At 46.9% G+C, this 23,219-nt stretch overlaps 1 long non-coding RNA gene across 1 annotated transcript in view; it reads right to left on the bottom strand.

Moving 5' to 3' along the window:
* Positions 1-19,832, bottom strand: part of LOC142587267 (uncharacterized) — a 376,271-nt gene extending 356,439 nt beyond the window's left edge. Inside the window, exon 1 of the long non-coding RNA XR_012829421.1 lies at positions 19,444-19,832. This is a non-coding gene — a long non-coding RNA (uncharacterized LOC142587267). The remainder of the gene's footprint in view (positions 1-19,443) is intronic.
* Positions 19,833-23,219: the final 3,387 nt, after the last annotated feature.

Genomic DNA, 23,219 nt, shown 5'->3' with positions numbered 1-23,219 from the left:
CGTGCGATTGTGTCGCACCCGGCGGAGAGGGTCGCTTCTTGGTCCCCGATTGTCCGAGGGCTTCTCTCTGCGGTATTGCCTTCCCGGCTTGCAAGCGCCGTCACAATAGGCGGAAGGGGGCGACGTTTCAGTGCTGCAAAGCAGCTTTGCTCGGGACCTGCGTTACCTGGAACCGTGCCAGGCTTCCGCTACACTTTCGGGAAGAGTCAAGCAGTGAATAGCTCCACCTGCGGCGCACGAGGTGGGGGACGCCAACTCGTTTGCACGTGCCGCGCTTCGGGAACGGGGTGGATGTGCTTCTGCGCTCCTTAATTAGCTGTGGCACGATTCGATGTGGTCTGGTGAACTCGAAGGAGGCTCAGGATAAGGTCCCGTATCTAACAGCCGTCATTGGGACATGTTTGGTCTGATGCTGGTGTACTGCATGAATCGAGTCGAGGGTCGTTTAAGAATATGGGGCTGAGCTTTCTGCTGCGCACTATTATGGCACCATCTTTCATGAGCTCAGCGAGTGAGGGGTTGTTGGCTCCGAAATATCGGTGCGCACTTTTGCTTTCCTTTTTTTTTCATTATTTTGTTGCGCGCTTCGGCAAATTATACAAAAGGCGTCAGATAAAGAGGCGTCACATAAGATTACCGAACCAGCGCGAAGGGTAACTTGCTATCGCAAGCAAAGTTTTGCGTGATTAAACACTTTAGACGAACGCAAGAGGTTTCAGAAAAGAGGCTTCGCCGATAAGTACAACTGGATATAACTTGCTGTCGCAAGCAAATTCACAGAAACGAAGACAATTACGCTCTCACTGCATGCTGCCTGTGCGTTGCCCCTGCAAAGCGTATGTTTGCATGTTTGTACTTCTTTTTTGGCCCCAGATGTCCTTGAGCGACTTTTTTGTAGCGCTTGTTTTTTTCTTATATTAGCTTTTCTAACTGACTGGTATGAATAAAAACATACAGGTAGTGCGGGATCTCTACCACTGATTGGTTGTATACGGGCAACAACTGCTCAGGGCGAGAAAATTCGAAGCTCTAACGGACAACTGCAACAAATTTGTACGAAACAGTATCACGCTTTAGTAGCCTGGTACGTACATACTGTAACCATCGAACACGTCCTCTTGTTTTTTTCCCGAACAAATAAACAGATCAGAAAGAAAACGAATGACATATGGCAATCAGTAATAAGCTGCCATTTTAATTTTTCATTGACGCAGAATTTGTTTTCTAACGCTAAAAGTTTTAACTTCTTTCAAGTTATTCCTTCGTCATTTTCTTATTTCATAGATCTATGTTTTACTTTGCTGCTGCACTTTTTGAACAGTTCACACGAATATCCCTTTTACTTCCACCTCTTATCATCCTTTCGCATACATTACGATAAATATTTGTTGACATCGAACTCTTCCCATCTAGCTAAAGGAAACAAGAAATCTAAACTATCGAGTAATATATAGCCATGGCGATATTAAGGAACACCAAAAAAGATTTGACGTGCTCGGCACGCAAGCAACCAACCGGCAGCACACTGAATTCAAATAAGCTCCGATTTGGAGCTCAAAGATATGCGAAGCATTAAAAGAAACGCGCGGGTCTCATACGAATGGCGTAGTCCTTTACAACCCCCTTGGCGGCCTCTCCAGGGAAAGGTCTTCATGTCGGAGAAAATTTTACTTCTTAAGTTCTCTTCAACACAGCGTGCTCTCCTATACCTAGTGCCTCTGCAATATGCATTCCCTTTAGAGTTACTTAATCCGTTCGATTCTTTTCCGGAACTCGTTTCGGCATGTAATCCTCGTCCCTCTGAAAAAAAAGAACGGAAATGCTGTCGAGTCTGACGCGCCAGTTACCTCTTGCAAAACTTAAACCGATCGCGGGCAGGAATTTCGCCTGGAGAGAGCCGCGTCTCGGAAATTCAATCCTTCGAGAATCCCGATTTCTCAAGACATGGCTGTCTCGCCGTCTTTTTCGCTCGGGGACAATGAATGTTAAATCGGTTTATATGCTTTGACGTTGCGACGGAAGAGCTAACGTGGAACAAGAGGCGAGTCTCTGAATGGGCGCAGCCGTGCGCGAAACTTGAAACAAAGATCGCGTCACCGCATACGAATGCACGTTTCCAGAAGAGGGTTACAGCGCCGAAAAAACACAACACACAGCAAGCGAGACGGGACAGGCGCCCTCTTCTGGAAACATGCACCAACTAGCCCCCCAACAAGTATTACTCAATGCACGTTACTTGAAGTAAGGCGAATCGCTGTACCACGCAGGTAAACGTCAAGGGTCAACTTGCTGAATTGGAACTGGCGGGCTAGTTGGTGATCCATAGTTATTGGTGAAACAGCGCGACCGGAAAAAAACATACGTTCACACAAACATTGGATGCCTGTGTATGTCCTCCTCATTCGTGTTCCCGTGAGCGTCTTTTTTTTCTCAAGTGCGCTGCTTCGCCGAAAGTTAAGGATCAATGTTTAAAACCAAAAAGTGTGTGTGTGTGTGTGTGTGTGTGTGTGTGTGTGTGTGTGTGTGTGTGTGTGTGTGTGTGTGTGTGTGTGTGTGTGTGTGTGTGTGTGTGTGTGTGTGTGTGTGTGTGTGTGTGTGTGTGTTTGTGTGTGTTTGTGTGTGTGCGTGCGTGTGCGTGAGTGAGTGAGTGAGTGAGTGAGTGAGTGAGTGAGTGAGTGAGTGAGTGAGTGAGTGTGTGTTTGCGTGAGTGAGTGAGTGAGTGAGTGAGTGAGTGAGTGAGTGAGTGAGTGAGTGAGTGAGTGAGTGAGTGAGTGAGTGAGTGAGTGAGTGAGTGAGTGAGTGAGTGAGTGAGTGAGTGAGTGAGTGAGTGAGTGAGTGCGCGCAGGACATCAGCCCCAAAGATTAATTCTAGGGATAACAATTGACCAAGGAAAATATCGATCAACACGCAGGCCAGAGAGACCGTGTATTTATTTACACGGAAAACCGAGATGTAAACCCTAGCACATATATGTTATATATGTGAGCCGGTACAGTGCGCTAGGCAAAAGGAAAAGAAGTGATGAATGATGATCGCGAAGAAAACTAGTTCATTTGTCACCTAGGCGTAGACAATCCACAAACTGTCTACATTGATCTTCACTGGGACTTAGAGGCGTAGCGCAATGCGCACGGCGCATTGCGCTACGCCAATGACGCAAAGTGGATGCTTTAGAGTCTAACGTCAGCGCGCAGCCAGTGGGCCTGGCCGCCTGGCAGCGTTCAGGGTGCTCTGGCGTGGCCAGCGCGCGAATAGCGCATGTCCTCTCTCGAGCTGGAGACGCTAGACCGGAGTGCGCTATCTTGGCTGGCCGGAAGCATGCTGGCCTATAGGGCGGGTGCAATGAAGATACTGTGTTGAGTTTACGCCTGCGCCAAGCGCACTAGCGCTTGCTCCCCGCGCACTTCTGCGCATGCGCAGCAGCTTATCGCCGCGCTATTGTAGGTCACGTTCAACGCGCCGAACTACACAGGGCGCGAACTTACGGCGATCCTCGCGTCGCCGGCCGCAGCCTGGCTCGCTAGGAAACGCCAGACTGCATCCAAGCCTTTAGAAGGCCTGCTGAGGCATGTGCTAGTGTTAGAGCAATCCCATCCCGAACATTTGTGGCACTTCCGCACGGCAAGAAAATAAAAGTACATCGTAAGTGCCAGCATGTATAATGCCCACACAAACAACCTCATTTACATTAATTGCTTGCGTGACTGACGACATCGGTGCATTCCATTTTGACCAAAGAACTAGGTCACATCTCTCACGGTTGGTTATGAAGTGGCATTTTCAAAACGGACGGCACCGACAGAAGCAAAGTACGGCATACCCGTAACTCCGCCAACTACGTGAATTAAAACGCTCTTTCGCGGTGCGCGTTTATCCGAAAGCTTGTTCGGAACTGACAAAGGGAGTACGAGCGCACGAGAGGTAGACGTTCGCACATCCATCATCGCGACTTCACCGACTTCAAAGGAAGTTCAACCTGATCGATACCTTTCTCATTCGCGCTCTTTTTGCCTTTCTACACGAGAGCCTAATCTCGGTGTTTTTTTCCTCATCAGCATGAAATGACTGCCTCGCATGTTCCCGAGAAAAAAGAAGAAAACCTTTGTGTGCAACAAAGCTAACCAATCACAGCAACTTCTAACCTCAAAGGCGAAGCGACGCTGAGATTGAGCAAGTGGAGGAACGTGTTCATCCATTGATATACAAATATGACGGCAGTCACACTGTGAGCTGCCTCCTCGGTCGTCTTTAGACGTCTCTAGCAACTTTCCTCTAGCTGCTACGGTGCTTACCGCTTCGCTCTCATTGGAGGATGCACCGTGGAGCACGCGACGCCCATTGGATCGGGTACTTGGCGGCGAATGCATAGGCGTGTCTTTCGCGTCAGCGCCCCACCGAGCCTCTTCGCGGCTTCTGACACACTACATTCATGCATCCAGCGTTTACCGGTTTCGTTATCAACGTCAGTGCTGAGAAAAGGATCAACTTAGACCAGCCACCAAAGCCTCGCACACCTAATCATTGATGTACCCTTTCGGCTGCGCTTAACCGCGTCTGGCACATAAGCCAGTGAGCCGAGAAATTATCGACTTATTGTATTTGGTCCTTTCAAACTACAACGGAAAACCTTTCAAAAATATATTTATTATACCTTATATGTTACTGTTTGGGACATATGTGTCCCTATGTACCTTAAGGGAGCCGAACATTTACCTGCGCTTTTTACCTGGGGCGCGATCGGAGATCGTTGTTCGAAACGCACGTTCAGTTTGCGTTCACTTTCGTCTCACGCGGTTATTGGCCTCGGCCGCGTCGAGTGGTCAGCCGCGCCCTGCAGCTGCCTCCACCGTGGAGCGCCACGAGACAATTTCTTGTAGTAGGGAGCCACAAGCGAACATTCAAATGTTGTAGCAGGTAAAAGGGCAGTTTTCATGTCGTGAATCGGCACAATTCGTACCCCTCTGTCATGCAGTAGCTTTCGTAATTTTGTGTGAGGGAGCTTGTTGCTCTGCGTAAGTTCTTGTGGCCATGTACGTCTACCAAAGGCTCGTACTGCGCTCTCGGATCGAAAAATATTGAATAAGAACCCGGGAGACTGCTTGGCATGCAGTACTGCAGCGAGGTCGGAGCGCGCATAGTGGGCTCAGCAGCTTGCAATGTGACTTACATAATGTACGCATTGTTTACTCCAATGTGCAATAGTTCAAAGAACGCTCGAAGGTAGTATTTTTGGCCCGCATTCCACTTGGTAGGTTACCTTATTTAGGTTTGCAGGACGTGGTAGCTCATGCCGAGGTTGACGCCTAGAAACGCCTTCATTTTTTCTGCCAACGTTATGAACCGTGCCCCGTTTTGTTCGGCATACCAAGTGCTTTTTTTTTGCAAGCGTTTTCACTAAGCTCTCCAACTTTGTAAAAACAGAAAATATTTCTAATGGCATAAATCCTCTGGTTGTTTGCACCAGGGAATGGAGCGGAAGGATACAGCGCGGGAACCGACGGAGACAAAGGAGGCACACAAAGTACACAGACACAGCGCTGACTTCCAACAAAGATGTTTATTTTGCCGGTGCGCAGCTAGTATTAAAGCGAACATTTGGCAAAAAGACAAGAATATCACACATGTGCGCAGAACCCGCTCGCACCGCTATCGCACCCTGGCATTTGAATCAATATAGGTCAGCTCTTTTACACACAAGGCTACATGGAGGGACCACTGACACAGTTATTTCCCGCACGTGAAGTTGCGCAACCTCTATTATTTCTTTACTACGGCTGGATTTTCTCCTAGATACAATCTTGCATTTGTCGAAGACAGGTTTGCACCTTTCTGGGTCTAAAATAACTCTGAGTGTAAAATAACCAAGTAATTCTTTCGACGCTTCGCCACTGTATTATAACATGTGCAAGTGATCACATAGCTGCTCGGCGTCTCTTCGAAGAAACCGTTCTAACGTTGCGATCGGCTTTGCGAAGGCGGACTCGTACGTCGTGTAGCTCCGTAAAATTTTTAGGGAACAATTTTCTCGGGGGTTCATTGGTTCATATTTTTTCCAAAATTCCAGCGCAAAGCATGTGCAAGGACGCAATGAAACAAAACCTTATACCACCTAGCGCCGACTTCTAACTTCATTCTTCGAAAAGGCTGCTCATCTCCCAACTCATACGGACGTTGCCAGCTGAGCTCAGACGTTGTTAGTCAGTTGTTAGCAACACCGCGCCTTCGTGTTTTCTGTCGCCGTGCGTATTCTGTCTGATCATGGAGCTCTGCCATCCAGAGCTCAGAACTATCACGTCAAACCTGGGCTGTCCAGAGAGCCCACGATGCGGCGGTTAGGCTCGGCCTACCAGTCCCCACGTGGGAGCGGCCCGCAGCTCTGCCCTAGAGCAAAGCTTCTAAGGACCTTTTAATTAAAGGTCTCTCTCTCTCTCTCTCTCTCTCTCTCTCTCTCTCTCTCTCTCTCTCTCTCTCTCTCTCTCTGCAAAGCACAGGACAATGCCGCGCCAAATAACTAGTCAATCTATCCGGTACGACATGCTCTGCCAGTATAAACATTGACGCTGTATATTTCAAGCATGGAGGAAGGAAAATGTTAGGAGAGAGCATTACGTCAAGCCGCCAACCTTGGCGTGCGAACGCTCCGTGAAGCCCTTACATTTGCTAAGTGGTGGCCCACCGCGTGACCTCCTGCGTCGAAATCACGGAGCAAGGATGAAGAATTCCTGAGACGTTTGGTTCTCAGTAGCTATGCCAGTAGTTTTTATTCGGTGCGCGTTTGTTCGGCTGCCCTACCGTGGCTGTGCCTGCAGAGCGGGAATACTATAACCAACCGCGCACTTTGACATGCGATCACGTGTGGGGCCACCAGGTTTGGCTTCAATCGCGTTGCACGATGCTCCCTCCTAACATTTTCCTTCCTCCATGACTTCAACCATCTTGTCGCTCAAACACCAGCTCTTTACCGAACTTCTCGATTTTTGTCTTTCCGCTTGTACAGCATCGATCGCGAAACGACCTTTATGGATTTAATATCAAGGTTTCCTCGTGAAAGCGTTCGGATTCGCGAAAACGGCCTCTGCGACTGAGACAAGGAGGCCACGGCCGAGGCCTCTTTTCTTGCAAAGTGCCGAGACGGTAAAGTAGGGAGGTGGGAGACTGAAAGGTGAGAGAGCCCCGTGGCTTGCACCCCTTGTGCGGTCAATTTTTCGTCCACTCGCCGCGGCGCGGAAGATTAATAGTCCTGCATAAACATGGTTTTATAGGGATTCAACGCACGGGGGTAATTACACTCCAGATCGGGCAGACGTTCATTAGAGCACTCTCCCCTCGCTGCTGCTGTCTCCTTTGACGACGCCACAGCCTCCCTGAGCAGTCCCGCTCCTCCTTCTGTATTAACGAGACGATGATGGCTTTGTGTGTGTGTGTGTGTGTGTGTGTGTGTGTGTGTGTGTGTGTGTGTGTGTGTGTGTGTGTGTGTGTGTGTGTGTGTGTGTGTGTGTGTGTGTGTGTGTGTGTGTGTGTGTGTGTGTGTGTGTGTGTGAGGGGAGGTGGGCTCGCCTTTTGCGGGGTCAGCACTCTTTTTGACCAAGACGCAGCCCCTCTGTGTCCTCAGCCCGACCCTATTTCCTTACAGGTATTAGGAACTGCTCTGAAGGCTGTCTTCGGTGAAGAAAGTGGGCAGACTGGTGATTTAGATGCGTGCGATCAGACACCAGTGTCGAGACATTGCAGAGGAGAGGACCAGCGCGATTTGGAACAGAGTTACGGCCAGTCGAAGAACGTCAGCCATAGCTATCCATGAATTCTTGTAAAGGCCTCGATGGTTGTAGACTGTGCAGACTATACGGTGAAGGGATTCTTCGTTTGCTCACAAACTAAATTAAATTATGGGGTTTAACGTGTCAAAACCACTTTCTGATTATGAGGCACGCCGTAGTGGAGGACTCCGGAAATTTCGACCACCTGGGGTTCTTTAACGTGCACCTAAATCTAAGTACACGGGTGTTTTCGCATTCCGTCCCCATCGAAATGCGGCCGCCGCGGCCGGGATTCGATCCCGCGACCTCGTGCTCAGCAGCCCAACACCATAGCCACTGAGCAACCACGGCGGGTTGCTCACAAACTCAATGTAAACGATATGCAGCAGTGTTCCTTGCCATTTTGTTTGCTCTGCATATTAGTTTTAATTTGACACGTTCATTTTTCCTGGTTATGTCAGCATGTATCTAAACTGTACAGACATTGTTACTGCACCGTTCCACGCGGAACGTTTCTTACAGCGGCTACTACAGGAAAGCTCGAAAAAGGGGAGAAGCATGGATGAGAGTTATCTAGATGAGCGCCTAGTTGACTAGGCTACGCTGAGGGTAAAAACAAGGGAATAAATATAATAACACCTTCTTTCTCTTGAAACATGTTTACGGCGTCGGAAGTGTTCTCTACCAGCCTAACACAACTTATTGCGAAAGCGGAGAGAGCACTTCAACCAGTTTTCATTGTCAACCGTTGCAGATATCACCATCATTTTTGTGACCCCGTATTTTTTCAGGCAACACCTGGAAATATCATTGGTCCCAGAAGCACAATTACATTCCGTAGCCATGAATATTCGTGTGGTATTTGTTACTGTGATCATCACATGGCCGTCATCGCCGTGTCGTTTTTGTCGGCGCCGGCAATCATATTAGTGCCATCATAGCCATCGTTGCCCCGGTTTTCTCGTAGCCTGTAATCATACCCACATGCTTTCGTCAGAGTCGAATAATCGTCGCATATAATCAGAGGCGTGGCAACAATAACATGTCGTCGTCATCTGTAATCACAGTCGTTGTTGTTGTTGTTTACTATCACGTAGGTGGCTCCTACCCACATGGGGGATTGGCCAAGAAATTAATGCATTATTCCGATTTATAGTGAACAAATTATATAATATCTATGGACTTAGCACTGTATAGCGTACAATTATCTCTTAAAATGAAATCAGTAAGGTGGGATCGAATAAGTAATAGTTAATTTAAAAGTGCACCAAAAGGAAAGGATAGAATTTAGCAGGGCATTCGGTTGGGTTCTGTAAGAAATTTTTGTACTTCGGAGACAGGCCATCAAAGCCGTCATCTCGTCTTTGTTATCGTCGCCTGTAATCATACAGTCATGCAGTCAAAACCGTCGCGCTGTCATCGCCTGTGATCAGTAATACCATCAACGCCATTGAGTCGTCGTCGCGTGTAATAATTCAGGCCATAAAAACCATCGCGCAGACGTTGTTGTCACCAGGCCGGCTGTCGTTTCTTGGGATCGTACCTACACCCTCCGAAAGCTTTGTTTACAGTTACGCTAACTTAGCGGCGCCTCGCACAGCTGTTACATCAACACAGTTGTTAAAGACATTCGTACAGCGCATGAATGCCTTACCGACTGAATGTCAAACGGCCCGGGCGCTGCTTGGCAGAGTTCAATCAAAGCAATAAAAAGTCGACCACACAATATTTGTTCGAGACACTTTCTGTACAGGGCATTTTTTCTCGAAAACATCACTCAGTTCAATACCTACGCTGATCGTATCTTATAGACTGTATCTTCTGGAATCATTCTTTTTTTTTTGCCTTAATTTCATATATGTATCCATATCTCGCTTTGTTTGCGCTTACTCATATTCGTAAGTGGGTGTGAAAAACGACTATAGTGTTGTTAGGTGCACGAGGAAAAGTCTGGAAAGGAAACGAAGTGGCGCAGGACAGCGCGCGCTCAATGGCGTTGCAATTGCAAACGTTGATGGCGCAGCGCCATGATCAATACTTTCAGTGACGTGCATGTGAACGGCGCAGATAAAACAAATAAAAGGTGTCGGTGCTCTTGTTCCAGGCGCGACTCCGTTGTTGTAGCCGCCACTGCGCACTGCCACGACAATCCCCGGATTATGCGCGTTTTGTTTGGACCTACATTCGCATCGCGCCGCTGCGAGAGAAATATCGAGAAACTCGCAGCCTAAGAGCGGCGGTCGAGAGGAGCCATTGTGAAAGAGAGTAATGAGAGTGCGATAACCGCGCTTCCCCTACTGTGAGGCCGCCCATAAATCAAAGTCAGCCTCGTTCGACGTCGGCAGTTTCCCCAAGACGATCCAACATTCTCCCCCTCATCCCTCTTTCACCGAACCCCGTCGTCCCTGGGCGAGAACTCAACTTTGTGTTCCACGTTATTTTCTTCGATCTAGGCAACAATACCTTTGGCGTCTCCCTGCCTGCAAGAAACTAGAGCGCAGCCATTCCTGCCCGGTTTTGCGCGTGCGTGCGTCGGGGTTAAAACACCGCACATGCCTCGTTTGTCGCATCGCGTAAAACAAAACGTTGGAAGCTCAAGATGTGGACCTCCAATATCGTACGCTCAGAACATGTATTTTGACTGTGGTGGTATAAAAATGGAACGAAATGGAATGAAATGAGAAGCTCCTGTGTCACGCTGACGGAAACGAGAGAGCTTTTATTCTACAAACAAGGAATTGCGCGTAAATTTGGCTCTGAAAGCGGTAAAACAATTACGTGTTTCCTCGCTTGACGGTGAAACAGTGTAAACCAAACTGTCTAACGTCCCGCGACCAAAAAACTCGAGCAAGAAGTTATTTTTCCCAGCCCCCAAAAGCTGGGATCCTTCGAAAATTTATTACGTACCACCACTGAGTCGCCATATTCGCTCTCCGATTTCTGTTTTCTTCTCTCCCTCGACAGCTTTGGCATCCTGCTTCACGTTCATTTTCTTCCGCTCCTGGCCGTGGAATCTTATAATTTTGCTTAAATGCACTGACGCATTGCTTTAAAGTTGCATATCATGTGTCTCCGCTAACTATTCTCTGTCTCAGAGAGTAATTGATTTCTAATTTCCCGTTAGTGCGACTTGAAAAGTGGTGCTACTTCAGTGGTGAATCATGATGTTAATGATGACGGTTTTTACTGGCCTCCCCTTTGAAACGAAGCGGCGACAAACAGTCACCTAGCCTGCTTGATCTAAGCAGATTTTATTATATCAACCTCAATCTAGGAATTTTCCTTGTTCTCCTGGACGTTTTCCTGTTTCACTAAAGACCTCTACTCTGTGTTGAACAGTCACTTATGCTACACTTCTATGAGTCCCTTCGCTGCTTTCTTCCCCGCCAGTTACTACTTGAACCCGTTTTAACTCCCAACGCTTCTGGAGGGCGGACGTTTCCCATAGGTCTTGCTGAGGGTGTATCTTGTCATTCCATTACAATGTGCTGATTCATTTCCCGATTTTGCTGCAGCAGAAACATGCCTCATACTGTGGCGAATATTTTCTCCGGTATGTTCTTTTTTTTTTTTTTTGTGTGTGTGTGTGTGTGTGTGTGTGTGTGTGTGTGTGTGTGTGTGTGTGTGTGTGTGTGTGTGTGTGTGTGTGTGTGTGTGTGTGTGTGTGTGTGTGTGTGTGTGTTTGTGTGTGTGTTCAGGCAACTAGTTAGAGCCTCAAATAGCAAGGCAGTGCCCTTTGGATTAAGGTACAGATTTTCCTCTATAATTTACGCTTGCCATTCTTGTAAATCTCCATGGTATTTTTATCTGTACGTTACATCGAATTTACCGTCTCTCTTTCTCTCACTTCTTTTTCGATGACTCCTGGTTGTCTATTTACACTTTCAATTACCCTGTACATGGTTTCCGAGTTCCTTGACCTCTTCCTCCATTTCGTGTTCACTTTTTTTACGTAGAGATGTTTGTGCACTTTAGCCCGCCATTTTTCATGTATGTTCCTGTGTCCTTTTACAAAACTAATTTTACCCGGCGCTTCTCTCACTGAAAACAACCCCAACCCATGTCATATTGCACTGCCTCATTAGTCTTTTTACCATGGTCCCTCAATGCCATTCGACCCACCGACCTTTGATTAACTTCCAACTCCAACGATACCTTTAATTTCAAGCACATAATTGCATTCCTTCATCATAAGTGGGTCCTCAAGTGTGCCATGTCTACGTTTCCTACCACGATTCGTCGGTTAGACCGTCGCACAAGAGGTGTGCATTTCGGTGACAGCCGTCAACAGAAAGGCACAGACTACACGGACAGCGTCTGTAGGAAGCACGCGATATTATAGATGACTAAAAAGAACTAATTACCTGTGCAACAGATTGCGTGCTTAAGGCGGCTATCAGGGTCATTATTTCAGTGTTTAACACAAGAATAACCATTCCTTCGGAAACCCCATGCGTTTCCAGTTCCTCAATTTTACCAGCACAGCACTGCCATCGTGTTGCGAAGGCCAGTACAGGCCTGTAACAAGAGACTACGCAGATAATAACATTTTGTTGTAAACATTTCTACTCGCAAGCTTTAAAAGCAACTGCACTTTTAAATACTTCGAATGGTTAGCTTTGTTTGTTGCGCTGAGAAATAGGAGGTTCTTGAAAAATGATAGGCAGTCTTATTAAGATCGTTATGCAACGAGAAAGCTCAAAGGAGTACTGACATGGTATTTTCGACTCATCATTTTGCCCATGAAATGAAGGATCGGGACCTAAAAACGTTATGAAAAGATTTGCAAGCCTCACAGTGCCGTATAACTAAATTGACATCTTTTCTACAGACAATTTCGGTTTTTTTTACCGTGAGATGACTGTCGCGACTTCATGACGCAGAAGATAGTCACGTGATAGCAGGACATCTCTCCGTTTCGGCACTCCCTCCGGCTCGCTCCGTCGCCTGCTATGCTGCTGGCGGTTGTGAGGCCCGATGTGGCAGCATAGCAGACGACCGAGCGAGCCGGAGCGTGCGCCAGAACGTCGAGGTGTCCTGCTACCACGTGACCACCATATGCATCATGAAGTCGCGACAGTCATCTCACGGTAAACGAAACCGAAATCGGCTGTAGATAAGATATCAATTTAGTTATATGGCACTGTGAGGCTTGCAAATCTTTTTGTAACGTTTCTAGGTCCCGATCCTTCATTTAATGGGTAAAATGAAGAGTCAAAAATACCATGTCTGTACTCCTACGCGTGGTGACGTTTTTAGGACGTTGTCGGGCGTAGAGATCAAACTTGAACTCTTTTTTTTTTCATGGGGCAGTCACAACCCATTATTTTTCTCAGCGTTCACAGACACGCTCTTATCGGTGACCTAAGCGTTAGAGAGAAGAATGCGTTATTCTTTCCGTCTTTAGTAATCCGATAATAACGTCGGGCGCAGGAGCGGAAAGAGAAACTGAGGAAGTCGTCGCCTCGAGCTGGTAATGCCAGCGAATTTATGCGCGACAGTTCGCGGTTATGCTAGAATGCTCGTGCCCGCTTAGACGCCTTTCAGAACGTCTCCTCTATCGGGACAGCATTAAGGAACTGAATGGGGGCTGCCTAAAGTGAAAGATGAATGCCATCTCAAGCGACCATGCGTCTGCCTCCACCGCCTCGCCGAAACTGCGACGAACCGGGAACAGGCGTCCGAAAATAGGACGTTCCGAGTCTGGCGTCTTCGCTCGTTTCGTCGAAAGCACCTCTCCATCTCACTTAAAGCCCCATCAGATAGACACACGCCACGGCTAGGTGAACGACTAAGTTAGATTGAAGGCACATTGACGTCACGAGACTAAGCGGAACAAAAGAGATTTCAATTAGTGATGCGGCGGGAATTCTTTAAAAAAATAATAAGAAAGCGCAAGGGGCGCAGCGGCGAACGTCGAATCCGGCCGCTGCTTCCTTTATTTCTGGTGACATGAAAATAAAATATAGCGTAGACATCCCAAAATGGGAGCGGCTGCTCCTTTTAGTAAAAGGGCATAAAAGCTCCACAAAGCAACAGTAATTACCTTGCGCATTCTATGCGCAGAAATGACAGTTCGCGATAGCAGCCTAAGACAGCGACGTTCGTGCGAACCACCTATACACATTTTCCACCCTGGGGCAGCGAAAGTGAGGAAAGAGTGTTCCATAATAACTAGAGAGATTAGTCTAAGGGAAGGCTTGGTGTGGTAATCCACGAGGAGCATATGATGAAGAATCAAATAAATAAATAGTAAATAGTAAATAATAAATCATGGTAAATAATAAATCAAATATATATATATATATATATATATATATAGCGAGAGAGAGAGAGAGAGAGAGAGAGGGAGGGAGAGGGAGAACACGCCGGTGACATCTCGGAGGCCACGGTCAGTAGACGCAGCTACGCGCAGCTGCTGTGTGTAGACAATAAGTGCAAAGACGAAATGTTTTATCGGTCTTCTTGAGATCGCGAGCACGCGCACTTTTCTTTTTTTTTAACTCAAAATTAACAATACTAGCTTTAATAAGGATGTTCTCGCGACCACGAAATCCACCAGTGCCTTGTGGACCCCGCTCGCCTCCGCTCATGACGCAGTTGCTGACGACATGACGAAGGAAAGAAGGAAGCTATTTTTGGCTGTTTTGGACATCAGATTGCAAGTTGAGATTGCTATATGTTGAGCAATCGAGTAATCAGAGAATGGAATGAACTTAACTCGTCATTAACAGCGACAAATTCTTTATCCCTGTTCGTTTCACCACTGGAGCTCATCACAAGAGATTATTAACGATTTCTCATGTTTGTTCCCTGTTCTCTTTATCTTAAACTAACAATGCTTAGAAAAAAAAATGTATAGACTTGTTTGTTTCCAAATACTTCACGTTTTTTGCTTTGACTATGATATGCCCCGGTTGTTGTTCATTTATTCTGCTTTGTTTAGTGTTCTGTTGTATAGCTTATCTACCTAATACTTTGTATTTTGTTGAATATTGTTGCTTTTTCATTCTTTGTGTAGCTCACACATGTATTTATGTCGGGAAAAAAAAAAGTGTTCATGCCCGTCTGCTAGGCTCTCGGCTGAGAGCGGCAGTATTGTAAAATAAATAAAATAAATAAAATCATATTTGGCCCACATGTTCACAGGAGCCTCGCCTATAAGTTGGCAACATTTGCTTACGATAAAAGAAAATGTTTCAGGGTCCCTTCAGTAGTGCGCAAAGCAGACGCGGGACACCGCCACAGTCTAAGGGCGCCGTCTATGTGCACCTTCGGGAACAGCCTGCACGCCAACTTCCTCGCCTTTTCAAGGTCAGTGCCGTCTCTGACGATAGCCATGCCCAGAACACAAAATACGGGGAGGCAGGTCGTAAATGGGCAACCAATCTTTAGACTTTGCAACATGAGTTCCTGTTAGTCTCTGACATACGAGAAAAAATAATTTACAAAAGAAAACGAACGTTCTCTCTTGAAACAAAATAAAAAAGAAACAATAGACGCATAAGGAGGTATAATAACACCTTCAGCTATGTATGACTATGCATTGCCATTAAATGTGTCAAAGCTGCGACAAACTTCCATGAGCGAAAGTCAATATAGTAGAGTATGATCTTTTATTCATCGTCTAATGACTATCAGAAAATACTACAAGGTATTCTTATTAGCATATATATATATATATATATATATATATATATATATATATATATATATATATATATATATATATATATATATATATATGTAAATGAGAAGAAAGGGGGTTAACCGAGGGGCCCAATTTTTATTAGTCATATCATGAGAAGCCAACAAACACTGACACCAAGGACAACATAGGGGAAATTACTTGTGCTTAATAAATGGAATACTGGAAACGATAAGTTAATGGAAATTAAAGTGGATTAAAAATAACTTGCCGCAGGTGAGAACCGAACCCACCTGCGAGTGGTGGCGCTGGCTAACACTCCCAGGGTTCTACTAGTAACATAAATACCCAAGAAAGCGGATGGGAAAACAGCGCCGCGGTAGCTCAATTGGTACAGCATCGCACGCGAAATGCGAAGGTTGTGGGTTCGGTTCCCACCTGCGGCAAGTTGTTTTTTCATCCACTTTAATTTCCAATAAGTTATCGTTTCTACATTCCATTTATTAAGCACAAGTAATTTCCCCTATGTTGTCCTTGGTGTCAGTGTTTGTTGGCTTCTCATGATATGACTATATATATGAAACAGCACTTATATAACGTTTATATAGATATGCTTTATATAAACATTTAAAAGATCAATCGCAGAAGCGAGCCGTGTGAAGCGAGTCACCGCGAGACTGTCCCGCCATCTATTAAGATGTCCGGTAACCTATCAAGGGCCCGCCGTCTTCGTTTGAAAACCGTAGTCGAATCTCCAGTCGAACATCGAAAAAAAAAAGAGTTCAGTAGCGACGAATCAAATGTCCTTCTCATATATATATATATATATAATGAAGAAAAAAGAATGCGACGTACGTTCAATAAGCACAGTATATTGCACTGACGTTTCAGTGCAATATACTGTGCTTATTCAACGTATGCCGTACTTTTCTTTCTTTTTTCTTCATTTTACTACCGGGGCCAGCGTGATTTCCCCAAGATATATATATATATATGTGGTCTCACGAGCCAAAATTACGATGTTATCATGAGGCACTCCGCAATGCCTCCAGATTAATTTCGACCACTTGGGGTTCTTCAGTGTGCACCCAGTGCACGACACACAAGTGCAATACTATGCTTAACGAAACTTGCGAGCTACACGCTGGGTAGACTGCACGACCTCATCCGTTCAGCGCGGCTTTCCTTCCCGACTGCCCCCGTGAAGTGAGCGCCAGTTCAAATCATCTTTAGCTGGTCCGCATGCACGCGAACGCCTAACGCTTTTATAAAGGATTCGTGATGCATTGTATATCACAAAATGGTTTTCATTTTTCTTGCGACCTAATTACAATTATGTCACCAAATACACCCACACTCCGAAGACGCCGACGCTGAAATGAATGGCTTAGGCTTGGATTGCAGTAATAAGGATGGCTGTGTGGCTGCCACTGAAAGCGCATATCCTGCTAAATTTTGCTACTTCATTCGAAATTAGAGTTTTGGCGCAGGCTGGCGCAGCTCGATGGTTTGGCGCAAGACGGCGCAATTGGCGCAGCACTTCCATCCCTTTATTGAGAGCATCTGGGCTACTTTAGCGGGCGGCCAATGCAATGCAAGAAGGACCTCCGAGTGAGCAAGCTGGTGTAGTTGATTGCACTACATTCTTGTCGCGCCATTAAGAATTAAAAGTATAGTCAATGCAAGGAAGAAGATTCGCTCAAATTGTAGCGTGGCCGCTTCGGCCGGCCATCGAGCACCTGAACCCGTGCTAAGCAGCAGAACGCAAGGTCAGTCGGGGTAATTAAAATTTGCTTATTGAAACAAGAATCACCTCTGGGTCATATGGAGGGACGCAGGAAAGTACAATTCCTATACTCGCTCCCGTATGTAGTCAGATTCGCGTGTCCGTTTTCCACGCGTCGCCATTCGCCGAGAACTGTCACGTGGAACGCGAAAGTTCGGCAGGAAAGCCAACTGAACAGCCGCACTACTCATGAGATGCAGAGAGCACCAACGCTGAAGCTCTAGAAAATGCGACGTGCGGCATAGAAATTCGTGTGAGCTCGCCTCGCGCACACACGCGCTCGTGTCACTACTCGCGCGTTCGTCCTCGTGTTCTTCCACAGCTGGTTGCGATGCCGCTCATCATGCCAAAAAAAGGCAAAGTTAAGTAACATAGAGTCGATTCAGACACTCGAACCCGCGATCTTTGGTGTTTATTACGGTGAAGTTAAATAAAACATGGTTAATTAAGGTAGCGTCAATTGAGGCACTCGAACCCACGACCTTCGGTGGGAGAAAACAAGCAATAGTAAGTAACAATGCATCTGAATGAGAACGGCAAGGAATTTAATAAATGTCTCTTGAGCGCGAAGACTTCCGCCTTCCCCCTCTTTGTCGTATGCTAAAGTGACTGTCAATTTTTGTCAGGTAGCTTATTACCCATTAAGCTATATTGCTTATGAGTGTACTAGGTAAATTGTTTGTTTGTTTTACATTTTATTTTCTTCGGTTTCGTAAAACCTGCTACGCTAGTGAGGAAATTATACGAACTTATCACCGCATATTCGAAATGCAATACTTTTTGCACAATAGGTACACAGGAATATCTGTCAGGTCTACGTTTAGCTTGTGTACCTTTCTGCCGCTATCATCGTTACTTGAGCGTTGCTTGTCTTCCTGGGCATAAGTTCGCCCAATGAAGGGTTCGATTTTTAACTCATTTGGGCAGTGCTTGATTCTTCACCTACGCTACAACGTGACAGTACCGCACTTTTCACCTCAGGTCATGGAGTTTAAATTGACTTCCCGGATGTAGCAGAATGTGTGACCTACCACGGCATGTAATCTTACCATACGCCTTCGGCGAAACCACGTTCTTTCTGCTCGGCGTTTATAAATAACGGTTTCTCTCCGACACCCGTTTCACTAAATATATTTTTCGGTAAGCACTAAGGTATAAAATTTGGCAATTTCAATTTGGCAAACTGCACCATATATAACCAGCTCTACCGTGAGATGAGAAATAGGCACTCGACATATATAAGACTTCTTTCGAGGAATTTATAAACAGCGTGAAGATTACCATGGGTACGAAATGGGAACCTGGCTAAGGCCTTCGTAGAAGAGCAGTTGTAAAGTGGCTAGGCACGAAATGACGCCGTTATTTGAAGTTCGCTGCCGCTCGCGCACCCCTTCCCCTCTTCTTTTTCAACTCACGTCTTTTGCTTAATGTACGCCTTCGTTCCGTTTTTCGACGCGCCGGGGATCCCTGCCCCAACGTTGGCGCTTCCCGGGAACCAGTGATAAAACGAGCTGAGGGTCAAAAATGTTATCTCAGTCTGCGTTGAAATATGTCCGCACATATTTCTCGCTTTCTCGCTATAGTGCGCCGCATATGCGTAAGTCTCTGATAGCTGGTCTAGCCTTAAACAAGAAAGACGACGCGGGCACGCCGCACGGCCGTTCCACTGCACACCGAGAAAAATGCGGTTAACGAGATGCCTGTCATTCTTTCGCCTCTTTCGCTCTTGCGTGCCCTCAACTTTCCAGGAAAGGCTTTCCACAGAACAGCTTGTCGACCAGCGGAGCACCCTGTCCTTGGCTTGTCGCAACGACTCTGTTATGTGCGCCCCACGAAATTCAAATAAAAGCAAATGCATGAGGCTTCTCTTGCGGATCGTCTGCCAGCCGCGCTCAGTAATGGCACTCCTAGGATGAATGATTGGCCTGTAATAATGCATTGGCTGTCTACGCGCTCGCAAGTTTTTCCTTTTTAAAGCGAACCTTTGTTTGATGCCTCCCCGAGTTGAAGCTGTTGCTATAAAGAAATTCAATCACTATAGAGAGGCGCCGCGTGACTCGGCACCGGCACCGACTGACAGCGTTTCTGGCAGTGTAAAGCGCCATGTCTTAGCAAAGTGCCAGAAACGCTGTCGTCCGTCTACTTCAACGCGTTCGTTGCCGGGTCACGCGAAATCTCGCGAGAGTGGTCGAAAGAATCGCCATTTACCGAAAGTGATCGCTCGAGAATATCGCCCCTGAACAAAACTCACCTCTGCTCTCTCTGCAAGGTACAGCAACGAAGCTGACGACCGTGAGGGCGCGGATATAGTCAGACGTTTCCAGCGCGCCAGGCAGCGTCCGGCAAAGTCGGATACGTCACGCCGGCGACGCGAGGATCACCGAAAACTTGCGCCTGCATAGTTCGACGCGTTGAACGTGACCCGCGGCAGCCTGGGAATCCGCTGTTGCCTTGGCGCATGCGTGCAAGCGCGCGGCACGCGAACGCTTTCTTCATTTGGCGAAGGCCCACTCTCAGCGCAATCTCTGCAGTGCGTTCGAATTGATGCCCAGGATGCTGCCGGCCTGCCAAGGAATCGCGCGACGCACTCTGGTCTAGCGGCTCTGCCGCTAAATAAGCCATGTTCTGTTCCCACGCTGGTCCCGCAAGACCACGCCGACCACCGCCAGGCGCGCTGGCTGCGCGCTGAAGCTAGACTCCAGAGTGTCCATTTTCAGCCGGCGTAGCGTAACCAAGCGTAATTGTACCGCGCGCGACGCGAGACCGTGTTACGCCGCACTATATATGCACGCCTTTTACGCGACGCGTTCGTCGCTGAAATCCGCAGCGTGTTTTTATCACGATGAGCCGTTCCGCCACCTTGTCTAAGTTCACACCGATTGCCACAATGCTTATGATCTGCATGATTTTGAAAAGCGAAGATTTTCTTTGCAAACCTCGCCGGGTGTCGCGACCGTGGGCGCTGCGGCCTGGCTGTTCCCTTGCCGAACAGGCCGACCAATCACAGGGGAGCACGCGCGCCGTTGGGTTCGCTGCAGCGCCACCAGATGGCGCTCGTCTCTGCGTGTCCGCTGTTTACGGTGTACATTGTAAGGATGGAAAGGGCGCTAGAGGGAAGTAATATCGCGTTGAATCTCTCGTACAAATAGGCCTTTACAGTATAGGAGAGCAGCAGCGTACAGGTTTGTTTTATGCGGACGACATTGTGGTGCTAGCTAACAACCAAAGTGCTATAACGTCTGGCTAATACCTGCGGGCAGGAAGGCGAGAATTTAGGTCTGAAATTTAGAGGTCAAAAATCGGGTGTTATGGTATTCAATGAAACCACTGAGCAGACAGTGTCAATGCAGAGCCAGGAAATACATCGGGTATATGAATATAAATACCTTGGTACATGGATAAACTAAGGCAATAGATATGTGGAAACATAGTAAAAAACAATATGAGCAAGTGGGAAGAGAAATGCAGCCATAATGAAACACAGAGCGCTATAGAGTTACAACCGGTAGGAGGTGCTCCGGGGTATGTGGAAAGGTGTAATGGTTCCAGAACTTACTTTTGGAAATGCGGTTGTTTGCTTGAAATCAGGGGTAGAATCAGTATTCGGCGATAACCAAAGGTCAGTGGGACGCCTCGCATTTGGTACTTACAGGAAGACTACAAATTAAGTTGTGTAGGGTGATATGCGCTGGACAAGTTTTGAAGTGAGCGAAGCTCACAGTAAAATTGATTATGAAGAACGACTGGGGAATATGGAAGAGAGTAATTGGGCTGGGAGAGTGTTCAGATATTTGTACAGAAGAAACATTGATTCATGGTCGAGGAAAAGAACTAGGAAGCTTACCAGCAAGTATGCGGCATGTAGGGTGAGCAACCCAGCAACAAAGAACGCCAAGCGGAAAATCAGAGAAGCTGAGATAATCTCATGGGTGACGGCAATGGAAAACAAACCTGCTTTGAGCAACTACTTCAGAGGAAAAAACGAAATTAGGAAAGAAGCAATTTATGATAACTCAAATGGAAGCTCATTACCTTTAGAAGCGAGATCAGGATGCCTTAAAACGTGCACTTATAAAGCGAGATATAAGAAGGAAGAAGCTTGTGCTTGCTGCGGTAAAGCTAGGCAAACGATGGAGCATGTTCTGTTAGGATGTGAAGATATCTGCCCAGCGGTCGATTTAGGCAGCTCTGGCCTCCTTGAAGCCCTTGGGTTCAGCGAGAGCAAGGGAAAAATAATTATATCCGCAATGAAGATTAGTAAGAGGCGAGTGGTAGATTGGGGGAAGAAAAGTGTGGAAACGACAAACAACAGAGGTGTACAAAAACAAAGTTCCCAATAGGGGCTCAGAAAGTTTGGTTATGGGAATTCGTAGTGAGTTTCTTCTTTCTTTTCCTTTTTTCCTTCTTTTTTACATAGTTAGGGGATTAGGCAATATAATGACAAGAGCTTAGTGGCGCAACCCACCACCCCATCCCAAAGTGGGGGCTTATAGCATTCATCCAATCCAGCATCCGTCCATCCGCGCCATCAGCGGCAAAGGCCGTGTAGGAAAAATAAAAGAAAGGAACCAGAAAGCTCGTTTTCGCGCATCAGTGACTTCACGGTAACAAGAAAGTAAGCGCTTCTTGCGGATAAATTGGATTCGAATTGCGCTACGTACATACGCGCATGCTGCCTCTGAAACCATGATGCATTCAAGGTGTCCGTCGTACTTGCTAGTAGTCAGGAACTCCGCTTATCAAAGGCAAATCTGTGTTCGTGCGTGCGTGCGTGCGTGTGTGTGTGTGCGTGTGTGTGTGTGTGCGTGTGTGTGTGTGTGTGTGTGTGTGTGTGTGTGTGTGTGTGTGTGTGTGTGTGTGTGTGTGTGTGTGTGTGTATGTGTGTGTGTGTGTGTGTGTGTGTGTGTGTGTGTGTGTGTGTGTGTGTGTGTGTGTGTGTGTGTGTGTGTGCGCGCGCGCGCGCGTGCGTGCGTGCGTGCGTGCGTGCGTGCGTGCGTGCGTGCGTGCGTGCGTGCGTGCGTGCGTGCGTGCGTGCGTGCGTGCGTTCGGGCGGGCGCGCGCGCGCGCGCGAATGTGAGCGCGCTTGCGTTTCGGCTCTTTATGCGCTCACACAAAGCTTCGCTGTATATAGATTCTAACTCGTTGGATGTGCTGCATTTTTTAGGCATGTAATGGTCAGGTTCCGGATACGCGTGATCCGTAGTGTAGCCAAAATATCTCTCGTCTCTATCAAATACGCTCCGCGGCGCGACAGTAGGTTTGGCGTTCTGATGCTCAGCACAAATCCTACCACATATCCAGCACAAATCCTGGTACGAATCCTACCAGCGTCCCGGCAGGGACGGAATGCAAAAACACTCATGTGCGGCACCATGGGTGGTCGTTAAAGAAACTCACGAAAATTGTCCAGGAGCCTCTTGTTCCCCATATTTCCCATATTTCCTAAACAATGTGCAGCCAACTCAATGTATCATGCCTACGTACGTGACACTGAATTGGAAACTGGTCACCAGCAAAGCATAAATAAACAATCTACACGGGTCAGTATGAACTGATCAAAAGCGCCCGAAAGGGTCGAACTCTAGTAATACATGCAGAGTATGTGCGCTGTGCGACAAAAACAATGTAAGTGAAAACCGTTACTCTCGAAAAAAGAAACTGCCGTACCAGCTCATGGGTTTATTTGCATGGGTGGATAAACTTCATGAGCATCCGCTTTCAAACTATGCTGCTGATAGCACCGAGCTCGTTGCCTTTGATTTTCTGCTGCGCTTATTACCGGCTCTTATGATCCGTTGCTCGGGTTACCGGACTAAGTCTTAGGAAATACAGGGTGACTGTTTATAACTTTTACGGAATCTTGAAAAATCGCCTGTTGCAGATAACGTAATTCTTGTCCTTGAACTAAATTATTCGAAGAGGCAAACATTACTAACACGAGAAATCGAAACACATTTTCAACGACTTAACACAAACTCATCAATTACTTTACGGCACATGTCGCAATTTACGAACTGTAGCCGGTGA

The sequence above is a fragment of the Dermacentor variabilis genome, chromosome 7 (genome assembly GCF_050947875.1).
Source record: "Dermacentor variabilis isolate Ectoservices chromosome 7, ASM5094787v1, whole genome shotgun sequence".
Taxonomy (NCBI): domain Eukaryota; kingdom Metazoa; phylum Arthropoda; class Arachnida; order Ixodida; family Ixodidae; genus Dermacentor; species Dermacentor variabilis.
The sequence above is the reverse complement of the archived record's forward strand: the minus strand, read 5'-3'. Positions and strand labels throughout refer to the sequence as shown.